General features: G+C 41.4%; 2 pseudogenes; both read right to left on the bottom strand.

The window, feature by feature from the left end:
• Positions 1-3,905: 3,905 nt before the first annotated feature.
• On the bottom strand, positions 3,906-4,461 carry LOC140502306 (ferritin heavy chain-like; annotated as a pseudogene).
• Positions 4,462-5,565: 1,104 nt separating this feature from the next.
• Positions 5,566-7,899, bottom strand: LOC140502305 (protein RCC2 pseudogene; annotated as a pseudogene).
• Positions 7,900-12,527: the final 4,628 nt, after the last annotated feature.

Here is a 12,527-nt window from a genome sequence, read left to right as displayed (position 1 = left end):
GCATTTCCTTGAGTATTCTTCCTCCCTTTTGAGACTTTTTCCTTGATCCTTCTTCATCTGCAGTCCTCATTAGATGGAATCCAACTCTTCTTCCATGAATTCAAGTCAATCTTCAATTGTGCCTCAAATTTTCATACTTTCTTCTCCCCAATTCCAATCTCTGGCCTTCTTCACCCATCCATCTATAGTGTTCTCTGTCTTCTTTTTATTCAATTTATTTTTTCTTTTTCTAATCTTTTCTGTCCTTCTCCTTTTGAAGCTGGGTTCCTGGGGATGTTGTGGTCATGATATGAGAGATTGTTGGGTGGAAAGGTTGTTTGCCATCACCACTTGCTGCACCTGGAGTCACTCCTGAGTCATGCTCTCTAAAGAATGCTGCTGCTCCTAAATCAAGAACTTTCAAGGTGATACTAATTCAATTAGCAGACCTCTCATGTGATCTGGGATTTTTTCTTCTCTCACGAGAATGTCATTGTATTTCCTTGCCATCTGCTGATTGCAATAAAGAGTAGACTATTTCCCTAGCATTCTCCTTAGTAGCAATTATTGTAGGTGATGGAATGCATTTGTCCCCAAATGTTTAAGAAAGTTTAACTAAAACTATTTTTATTTACTCATTTATCTCATTTTGCATTTGACATTCTCCTAAAAATGTCTATACCATGACTTGCTCACCCATGTCTTCCTCCTACTGAGTAGACACCTGCTACACAAACCCGCTGTCCAGTCCCAGCACTGGCCCTCTTTACAGATGACAGAATCTCCAAAGCACAGGGAGACTAATGTTCAAATGAAATGAACAATACCATATGAGCAATTTGCATGTTGACAAACTACAGAACAACCATTAATATGAAGAAGAATATTAGTGTGGAAAAATTTTTTCACAACTTTTTAATTACAGACTAGAGATTTCCACACATTCCTATCAATTGTGAAATAAAATCCCAGAGACATAACCTCACCATGAAGTGGCCTCTTAGCAGCTCACAAGTTTTTGAACTTCGCTGAGTATTCACATCTACTCAAAGTTATTCTATTGAACCCCCAGACCCTTTGAATTTCTTCCTAAAAAGATTGTCATATGTACTATCTAATAATATTTGTAAAATATTTTAAAAAATTCGGAGCTGCATATAAATATAACTTCATTCACCCCAAGTAGGGTAAGTGAGGGACAGCATGTGAGTAATATTTTATATTCAATTACATAACATTATACTGTAGAGGTGAAAATGGATCATTTAGTTAAAATAAAAAAAAACAGGGTATAAATACATTAACACCAAAGCAGGTTTCAGTGGCCAAGGGTCAACCAAGCTAGGGCACCAGAACTTCCCTCACATCCCTCTCACAGTCTCCCCTAGCCCTTCTAACTTCCCCCCTACTCTCATCACCAACCCTACCCCACCTTGCCCCACCACGTACTGAAGGTTGTATCTGAGTCTAGCTGAGACCTAGGCCCCAGCTCAAGGGGAGATCATGGTGGGGTTAATAACTCACCCATCTGATGACCACCAAAGGTGTCCCACGTTGATGTCTGACGCACCTCAGATACACTGAGAGGGCTGAGGCGACTGTCACAACTACTCCCAACTGGAATGACTAAGGTCTTTCTGGACAAAAGGAAGGCTGTCCCAAGCCAGGTGGGGAAACCTCCAGAAACCACATCACTCTTGCTGCTTGAGTGCTAAATTCCTGGTCCCAACACGAAAGGAGGGGGAGTCTCTAAGGCCACAAGACCCTTCTACCTGCTGAGAGGTGACTGGCCATGCCTTGTTCTTCCCCTGTAGATGGTGTGGTTGTCCTCCTCCTCCTCCTCTTCCTTCTCCTTCTGTCTTCCTGCTTTTACTCCTCCATGTCCTCCTCTCCCTCAACTTTCTCTCCTCACCATATTCCTCTTCCTCTTCTCCCATTTCACCTCCACATTTGCATCCTCTCCTCCTCTTTGCATTTGCTACTCTCTCCTTCCCTTAATTTGTGTCTTTCCTTCTTTTCCTTTTCTTCTTCTTTCTTGACCTTTTTGTGCCTCTTCTTTTCTCTTTTCTGCCTCTTCTTTTTTCTTTTCTGCTTTCTCTTCCCCATCAGTCTTTAGTAATAGCATCGAGCCTAGCACAGGAAAGCAAGAAAGTAGGAAGTGTTTTACCCTTCTCTCTATTGAGATGTCCCCATTCCCCATCAATGACACTCAACTCCCCCCAAATACCTGCATGGATAAAAAATTCTTATCTGAGTAGTACTATTCCAGTGCACTTGAATGGATGATAATGGGTATGAACAAAGTTAATAATCAGTGATAAATACCCTCTAGCCCCAGTATAAGTGATTAGACTCTAGCTAACAGTTTCTGCTATCTTGTAAAAATATTCACAAGATGTCCAAATATAACTGGAGGGAGCAGAGAGAGTAATCCAGATTGGAACACTCAGGGCTCTGTATTTAAGAAGCTCACCTGCACAGGACATTGGCCAGCAGGAACCCTGTTCAGATACCCTGAGTGTAATTAGAAAACCCATTGATTCCTTCTTCTCCACCTTCTTTCAAGGCTTTCAACCCTAGAGATGGGACTCAGGTTAAGGAAGGGAGCAGCTCAGTGATTAAAGCCTGATGAAAGCCACAAATCATGGCCCCATTCTTCCTTCACTTGCCTCATCCACAATAGGCTGTATTTGACAGCAGCTGTTATTTAATAGGGATGGCATTCAGGTGCCAATCTCTGTTGAGAGAAAGAAAGGAGTGGAGAGTGGGACAACACAATGTTCAGTCACCAGTTTCCTGTCAAAGACACCCTAAAAGTTCCTGTAAGCTCTAAAGGAAGCTAGAACTTGTCAAACCAGCCATTTAGTGCAAATTTCCTCCTTTCTAAAGGAACCAATGCAGGGCTTCTTTAAACAGGTGGCTTCCCTAGTACACTCATGTTTGCTCACAAAGATGTTAATTTAGAATTCTTATGAACTCGAAGCAAGGACAAAGTATTTCTGAATGATGTTAATAACACAAATACGCATTTAGAGAAGAGGAATTAATTTATGAAAATTCATTGTAAGTACAGAAAATAATAAGTTACAATTTATATAGGACTTAAAGGTTTGCAAAGGAAAGTACAGGTTATCTCACTTGATGATCATAAGAGCCCTGGGAGGTAGGTGCAATTATTGTCCCTGTTTTTCACATAAGAAAACTAAAGTAAAGTGATTTGTCCAGGGTAACCTAGCTAGCAAATATGTGAGGTAGGATTTGAATTCAGGTCTTCCTGAGTCCAGGTCCACACCCTTACTGTCTGGGCTACCTTCCTACCATGCCTTCATTTCCAATAGAGAAGCTCTGGATTTTCCCAATATCCTCAGATCTTATTTATCCTCTTTCCTCCATTTTTCTGACCCTTCTCCCTGCCTCTGATCCAGTCTTATCACATAAAAATTTTCCAGCTCTGTGTCCCATTCACAGCCTTCCCTCCTCCTATAAGGGACAACCAGAAACCAGAAAAACTCAACTAAGCTCCATGAGTTAATGTATTCACCCTTGTTCCAGGCATGCTTCTATATAAACAGGGTCTTCCAGAAACAAAATCCACTTACCTTAGGGAATAAGTTGTAGAGAATTCAGCTTCATGCAGAGAAAACACTTTCTAAGCATGAGGGCTGTCCAAAATGCAGCGGGATTCCTCAGGTCTTCATGGCTGATCTTCACCATAGTTGTAATCTTAAAACTTTTGAGATTGCTATTGAATGGGGGTATTGGTACTTTTTGTTTTTTCTTTCATAAGAACCAGGTCACTTTATTGGAATGTAAATGGTGGTAGTTTTTTGGTACAGATTATGGTCAGATAACCAAAATAGGCATGCACTGAAAGACAGTAGGAGTGTAGCCCACAGTTCCCAGATATGGGGGAAGCCAGGTGTGACTTAGCTGTCATTGTCATTGTCTCAAAGGGTGTGCTTGTCAAAAACATATTCCTCCATGCCAGAATTGGCAGGGGTGGGGTGCATTTTCTGAAGGTTGGTTACATGATCACTGAGTTGTGTGATGGACTTTAACTGTTTGTCCAGGTAATGGGGTTTCCATAAAGTCATGTAAATGGGGGTCATTCTTTTCCTTTGACATCTTGTGCAGTTCCAGTAATGACTGACTGACATTTTTTTCCAAGGGCAGAGCACATTCCATTGCATTCAGCCCGCTCTCTCAGTCTTCTTGGTCGGGTTTCTTGATGTCTTGCAGGAAGATGTGGTCGCCGCACTTGTCCTGGAGTTTCATCAGCTTCTCAGCATGCTCCCACTCCCAGTGGGACTGGTGGAGGAAATACTTGGCAAAGATTTTCAATGGTACGTCATCTGGATCAAAGTAGTAAGACCTGGACAGGTAGTCTCAGGAGGCCTAGAGCTCTTTGATCTGGTGGTTGATGGCGGCCTCTGAGTCCTGGTGAGAAGTCTGCTGTACCTGAGAGGGGGTTGATGTTGTCATGATGCAGGTGGAGGCTGTACAGGGGCTGGGGCTGAGGCTGGCATGGTGGAGGGAGAGGAGCACGGGGCAGGGGCAACTGTGCAACTGGCTGGTGGGCGAATGGGAGGATGGATAAACTGTTGATTAGTGGAGATGAAGATGGATAGGAGATAAGGGCGGTTCTGGCCAGGAATCAAGCAGCTGTTTACATTGAAGCACTATTATAGTGGGAAACCAGAGTGATTCTCCTTCCAGCTGATTGGGGGCATTGCTGAAGAATCTCTTAGTTGATGAGTTACATGAATTTGTTAGGAGGAACTTTGGGTTTTCCTTCCAATATGGGTTGTGACTCTCGAAAAATAAAAAGTTGAAATCTGTTAGCTGGCCTACAGAAGCGTGGATTTGAGTTCAACAGTCTTTCTGTATCTCTTAAGCCGCACAGGATATTGGCTTCCATGCATTCTACCATGTCACTTCTTGGTTTTAACGCTTTAGGAAGGCTTATTGTATTCTTACTATGATATTATATATGCTCTATATAAAACTTACTACTTAGGAAAATAGATAAAAATTCAGTTGTTAAGTTGTTAGCACAATAGCAAGCCCTGCAGAATGTCATTGTTGCATTCAATATGAAAGCAAACCTTGCAGGAATAGAAGTATTTAGTTGCAAGGACCCTCTCTGGAATCTCTTTCCATTGGGAGGAGGAGAATGCCTTTTGAAGAGGAAGTCCTTTTTTTTTTTACAATGAGGTTTTTGGAAGTGGGAGTTTTTACAAGTGTGGTCTTGGTAGAAGAAGGTTTTTTACTGTTGTTGTTTGTGTTTTTGTTTTTCTGAGAATCCTAAGTAGTCAACTAAGAGCCATATTTTAACGGAACATTTGTGGTAGGGGAAGGGAGAAAACAGAGAAAGATGGAGAGAAACACTTTGGAGATCCTACAGTAAAAAGGTAGTTGACATTGAATTTGCTTCTAAAAGGGAACCTGAAAGACGAACACATAGGAGCTTCTGAGATCTTTTCCCTGAGGAGTCTCTTCTCATCTGCCTTCTTTGTGTTCCTGGGCACATTGACAATCTCGCCTGCCTAGATGAGCCTGGAGAGCTGGCTGGCAGCCTTGCAGCCATCAGGAGAGGATGTCAGGATTATGTACAGGGAGGTTGTTTTGTTTTTCCTTTTCATTCTGGCTCTAGTCCCTGGTGTTCAACAAGGTGTGTGAATAGCCTGTGGCAACCTGCTTTGTGGCAGCTAAGGTAATAAAGTTCTTCCCACAAGCAAAGCTTCTAATGGTCCAGCCACAGAGGTCCTGAACTGTTTTGGGATACATGGTGGTCTCCTGAGAAATGTTGGTAGCACCCCAGAAAATCTGGCCACCAACTTCACTGAAGGTGAAGGAACAGATGTAGCTGGCATAGATTTACGTGGCCCCTGGCGTAAGAAATTAAAGAGCTTCACCAGATGAGTGACCATCTCATATTTTTGCTCTGTGAGACCCAGCTGGCCATCTTCTCCAAACCCCCAAGGGAAAACAGGTTTCTGAGAGTCTAGAAACAGAGTGTGATTGGTGTCACAGGAAACATCCCAGACAATGACATTGGGGAATGGGAAAATCTGTACAATATTTGTATTTTCAGTGCAGATGGCAACTCAGCAGAGGACCAGCTCACAGTCATATTCTAAACTCTGAGGCCATGCAATGAATTTCCTGTCAGAATTGTGTCCCAGCTGACCACATTCAGGGCACCAAAGGAGTGGAGTTTTCCCTTACACTGCATTATCATGCTGAATTCAGCCCCACAAGTCACTGTGGTATTTGGCTGGCCATTGTATATTATCTGTGCAGGGTTGGGAATGGCATCCGTCCGGTTGCCAAGGCCAAGTTGCCCCATCTTGTTCTCTCCAAATGCAAACACAGAGCCAGGTTCTATTAAAGCTAGAGTGTGGTTCCTTCCACAACCAGCAGACAGGATCATTTTCTTGCTGAGGACTTCCATGAATTTGGGGGCTTCCACTCTTTTGTTATCACCCTGTCCAAGCTGCAATTTCTCATTTCAACCCTAGCTCCATAGCTTTCCTTCTGTGGTGAGGAAGAGACTGTGAGTGTCACAGGGGTTCAGAGACCTCAGTCCATACATCGACCCCAGACAGGAGTTTCTGTAAGGTCCCCACAAGTTCTGCCCCAGATTTCTGTAAGCAGTTTGCTGTTCAGTCACTTCCTTCCAAAAGAAGAGGTCCCAGTTGGTTGCTCCCAAAATCAAAATCTGTCCTCTGCACTTAGAGCCTGGATGAGAGCAGGGAATAATGTGGAGAGGAAAAGAGCCTGGGTCCCCTGCACCCCTGCCCCTGCCTCACACTCCTGATCCTCTCCTTGGTGTGCTCTGCCTCTGTGATGATGAAGAAGGAGTTTTACAAGGATTCTGGTGATTCTTGGAGGAGGTGGTAAAGCAGGGGAAGACAGTGGCATGGCTTTTGCCATCCCAGCAAAGGTTTGAGGACTTTATGGCCTGTGAGAATCCTCTCTGCCTCTTGCTGAGGCCAGGAGAATAACACCCAGGCAGCTGAACTGACTCAGTTCCCAGACGTCCCCAATGCCTGAGGCTCTGGCTTGAGACATGGTTGTACCACCTTCCTTCTGTCCAGGAACACCCTGCCACCCTAGTTGGAAGTAGTAATGAGAGAAACCCCAATCCCTCCGTGTATCTGAGGTGATCAACAAAGGTGAGCCAGACAGCAAGGTGAGTGACCCTTAGTGGAGAGCAGAGGAGCAAGTTATTACCCTTCCATGTTTCCCTGCAGCTGAGGGTTGAGATGGGGCTAGACTCATAAACTTCAGTACCTACAGACTGAGGGAAGGTTTGGTGTTTTCCCTTGGGACATGGGCATTGAAAGGTTTTGGTGTTAATGAGTTTTCCTGAATTCACCCTATTACCCAGCTCTTTCAATTCCTAGATTATTAATATATCTTCTCATATCTGTATCCATATCCCTGTCTATATCAAATCTTTATCTGCATCTACATCTATCTCCATAACTACTTCAGTGTATCAATTTTCATATAAACATTTATATCTGTTTCTCTACCTATATCCCTGTCTAATCTGTTTATGTTTCTCTTTCCATATCTATCTCATCTGTTTCTATACCTATATCTATCTATATCTATATTTATATACATGTCCATATCTGTACACCAGTCTCATCTGCTTATGTTTCTGTTTCCATATCTATCCAGTCTGTGTCTCTATATATCTATATCTATATTCATGTCCATATCTATATCTAATCTGTACCTATATCTATCTTCATATCTACATCAGTGTATCTATATTCATATCCATATCTATATCTCTGAACCTATCTATATCCCTGTCTAATCTGTATATGATTCTATTTCCACATATATATCCAATCTGTATCTGTACCTGTACCTATCTTTATCTACAGCTTTATTCATGTCCATACTGATATCTCATATGTATCTATGTCTGTATCTACATCCATATCCATATCGGTATGTGTATCTATATCCATGTGCATATATTCATAACCCTTTGCTTATATAATCTGAATCTAAAATCTCTATCTATATTCATGTTGATATCTGCATCTCATCTGTGTCTATATATGGATCTACCTATATGCATACGTAAACACATACACATACACAAATATGCATATCTGCTTCATGTATGTGCATATGCATATTTTCTCTCCATGGATTTAAATTCTTGACCCCAATGCCAAGACAAGACAAGAGATTTTGAAGCAATGACAAAAGTTTCCCTAGTTAATGTGTTATTCTTCTATTAGATATTTGGTCATAAAGTCCCCTTCCCCTCAAACTCTCGGCCCATCCAACCTATTTAAAAGCAATAGTGAAAAGCTTATGTTATATCTTGTTCCTTTTCTCTCATTCACGTAAATTTTCCATTAATAACTCAGCTCTCTCTGTCGGGGCGGGAGGCTCCTGGCATGAGAGATAATCAGCAATGATCCCTTTTCTTTTGTAAGAAAAATCCTCAAATGGCGTAGGGGTGGAGATTTCTTTCATTGAAAAATGTGAGTTCACTTCTCACTAAGAACCAAGAAGGGATATTTATGAAAACATATAATTTTATCATACTAACTTGTATAAAGCAGTTTTTGGGCTCCTGCATATGCATCTTTAGTTCAAGAGGCTTCGTCATTAAAGATTTTTTGTTCTTTTCCCATATTTATTGATGAATAAAAGAGTGAAATACTCTTCCCATCCATGTCTGGCAAAAGGGGGAGAAAATAGCTACCAAAATCACTGTGCTTTTTTAGTTTGCTTTATAAAAGAGACCTTTCCTTCCTTTGAGTTCAAATTCCCTTTCTATTAAATGAGGGGAACTACGTGACAGCTGGGCTGGAGTCAAGACTATGTAAGTTCAAACCTGGCCTCTGGCACTTTCCTGGTGTGTCCTGGGCAAGACACAGTAAAATGAAAATAGTAATACCTATCTCCTACAGTTGTGGTGAGGATCAAAGGAAATATTGGTTCAGAAATATTGGTGAAGAAAATTAGCACAGTGTCTAGCACATGGTGGTGCTTAATCCAAAGTGTGGGGAAATAAAATTGATGGTTTGTCATATACACACACAAACATATTGACTAGAAGTAACTAGAGGTAGATAAATTCCTTGCCAGTACTGAACCACTGAATTGCACATGTGTGCGTATGTATACATACATATATTAAATGCCTCATTATTCCTATTATTTTAGTCAGAAAAATGTTTATTAGAATAATTTACACGTGTATGATTACCTAAAAATGCATGTAACTCGTTACTGGAGTATTTATTATCTGAGTTCTCAAAGTTAGGAGGCTGCATTTGGTTTGAGTTTGACTTTGTTTCAGGGTAGGTGATTAGGAATGCAGTGAGAAAACTTGTACTGATCAGAGGATCAGCAATTATCTTCCAACTTATGGTCACAGAATATTGCCCAGACGATTGAAAGGTGAAGTTAACTGTCTAGTGTGTTTTACTGGCAGAATCTGAACTCAGATTTTCTTGCTCCCAGGACCAGTCTGTTATACTGCCTCCCCTGGAAGCTGCTGAGGGAATTCAAAGTTTTAACATGAATTCATAAATTTACCACTTATAAAATTAGTTGCCACAATTCGTACTTAACACTAACATATTTCCAAGACCATCCTGTTTTGTCTTTGTCTGCTCTGGTGACCATGGACAAATGCTTTTTGCCTTAATTACCCTAACTGTAAAATGGGGATGACGATATCATCTGCATTCCACATTTGTGAGAATGAAGTGAAGTCATTGTAAATTGTTCCTGAAGTGCTTTGCATTGTGCCTGGCACAGAGTTAGTTGCTACATAAATGGGATTTCTTCTTATCATCACTATTGTTATTATTTCTACATAGAGTAATGGATCCAAGCCCCATCATTAGACTGTTGCAAACTTCAGGGAGTTTCCTATGTGCCATTAGAACTTATGCCCCTCGGGATCACAGGGTGTCTAATGCCACTCACCCCCTCAGACTGAGAATCCACAAACCCTGACCTGAAAGCACTTTGAGAGCCCTGTTCCTGTCTGTATTTTGGTTGAAAAGTGTCCAATTTGTGTATAGTTTGTTTTGTCATTCCTTTGCAGGTCTCCCTGACTTACTGAAAGAGACATCTATTTCCCATTTGCTGCTAATAAGTGGAGAACAGTCCCCGAATGTCAATTCAACTGTTTTTCTATTTTAAGTAAACTAGTGCTTTTCACCACTACTGTGAGATGGCATACTTTGATAATGAAATGGCGACTCTTTGGAGGAAGATATTTATCTCCTCCACAGTCACTCATCTTTGACTACCAACTCCTGAAGCACCTTTTCACATGCAACTCAAAGTCAGAAGCACCTTCTCCTTCATGCACAAAAGCCCTGATGAACTAAACAGTTTCCTGGGTATTCCCAAAAAATCCCTCAAATTGTCCATCTCCTGCAAGCATTCCAAGAACACAATTTTGTGATGCTCCATTTTCAGAAATTATACAAAATCAAAACCTAGTCACCTGAGCACTTCAAATAACCTCCTAAGTTTCTCCACCTCACTTCTCTCTCAATGTGGTTTTACTTCAATGACATATAATAACAGATTCAAAGGTCCCTTGGACAAGGCAGGTTGACCCCTGAATGTAACCATCTCTTTTCTTAATGAGCTTCTCAAAATATTGTATTGTTTTGACAGGGTCATTGTCAAGGCTGATTCATAGAATTTCAGAGTTGAAAGGAAACCCAGTGACCATTTAATTCAAATTACAGAAAAATGGGTGACTGGCTTCAAGGGGACTTAGAGGGGACCCAAAGAGGGGGTTCTTGGGATAAAGGGATGGAAAGACAGTCTGGGGGAGGAAGGATGAGGAGGAAGGAGGAAAGGGAAAGGGAGGCCTGAATATTTGGTAGTGCAGGACTGCAATGTTCAGGTTGTGTGCCTTCCCAGAGGACACAACTATTTCAAGGGAAAGACATTAAATTAAATCACATGGTAAGAAAAATCATAATAACCCCATCCAATAAAACCAGGCCATATTCTCTCATAAATAGACACGGCATGAGTGAGAAGAGGAGGGATGTGTAAGGACTGCACTGAAAGGGTAATCTTGTAAGGAAAGTGTGGGGCTGGGGTCCATGTGGAGGGGCAGCTTACACTTGTGATGTTCCAGAAAAATTGACGTCTTCTCAGTGGGCCTGTTTCCTGCTCCATATGGGGTGTGTTGGATACATTGTTGCACACGTTCTCCATTGATCTTGTGATGGCTGATAGTCATTTGCTCTGAGTTGGGTCTTGACCTGACGGCTGTGTACATGTACATATGGGCATAAATACACATATGTGTGTATATACATATATGTATTCATACCCCATAAACATATATATATACATGTATTTATGTATGTATGTATGAATATAATATTTCCTCCATCTATCCTAATACTGGGAAAACTCTCAAGGTTACAAATATATTTCCATGCAGGAATGGAAACAGTTCACGTTTAGGAAATCCCGTATTATTTTTTCTTTCCTGTTTACCTTTCCATGGTTCTCTTGATTCTTGTATTTGAATGGAACATTTTCTATTCAGCCTTAGTCTTTTCATCAAGAATGCTTGAAAGGCATTTATTTCATTGAATATATATTTTTCCCCCTGAAATATTATACTGAGTTTTGCTGGGTAAGTGATTCTGGGTTTGAATTCTAGAGTTCCTTTGACCTCTGGACTATTCTGTTCCAGTATTGTGGAAATACAATCAGGTCAATAAGAGGTCTAGCAGCTTGTACATTATAGTACCTCTGCTAACTCTGGTGTTATTCTGATTGCATTTCCACAATATTCGAATTGTTTCTTTCTTACTTCTTGCAGTGTTTTTTTCCCTGACCTGGGACCTCTGTAATTTGACTAAAATATTCTAAGAAGTTTTCCTTCTGAGATCTCTTTCAGGAGGTGATGTGTAGACTCTTTCAATATGCATTTTACCCTCCGGTTCAGGAATATCAGGGTAGTTGTCCTGGATAATTTCTTGAGAGATGATGTCTTAACTCTTCCTTTGATCTTGGATTTCAGGTAGTCCAATCACTTTTATATTATCTGTCCAGGATCTGTTTAACAGGTTATTTTTTTTTCCAATGAGATATTTCACATTCTTTAATATTTTCTCATTCTTTTGGTTTTGTTTTATATTTTCTTGATTTTTCATAATGTTATTAGCTTTCATCTGTTCCATTCTAATTTTTCAAGAATTATTTTCTTGGGGGGGGGAGCCAAGATGGCGGAGTGAAAGCAACGACTCACCTAAGCTCCTGGAAAAACTCCTCTGGATATCTCTGGGGGGAGAGTCTGACCAGACTTTGGAGGTGTAGAATCCAGTGGGTGACGGACTTTGATGGATTTGGAGCCCAGGCTGGACCGGAGGGTTCACGGGAGGGATCTGTTCCGCGGGGGTAAGACCCCGGCGCACAGCGCAGCGCGGTCAGCGTGGCAGGGCGGAGGGGACGAGAGGAGCCCGAGAGTGGCGGGCGAGACCAGAGGAGCAGGAGATAAGCCAGGCCGAGCC

This window comes from Notamacropus eugenii, chromosome 4, assembly GCF_028372415.1.
Source record: "Notamacropus eugenii isolate mMacEug1 chromosome 4, mMacEug1.pri_v2, whole genome shotgun sequence".
Lineage (NCBI taxonomy): Eukaryota > Metazoa > Chordata > Mammalia > Diprotodontia > Macropodidae > Notamacropus > Notamacropus eugenii.
The sequence above is the reverse complement of the archived record's forward strand: the minus strand, read 5'-3'. Positions and strand labels throughout refer to the sequence as shown.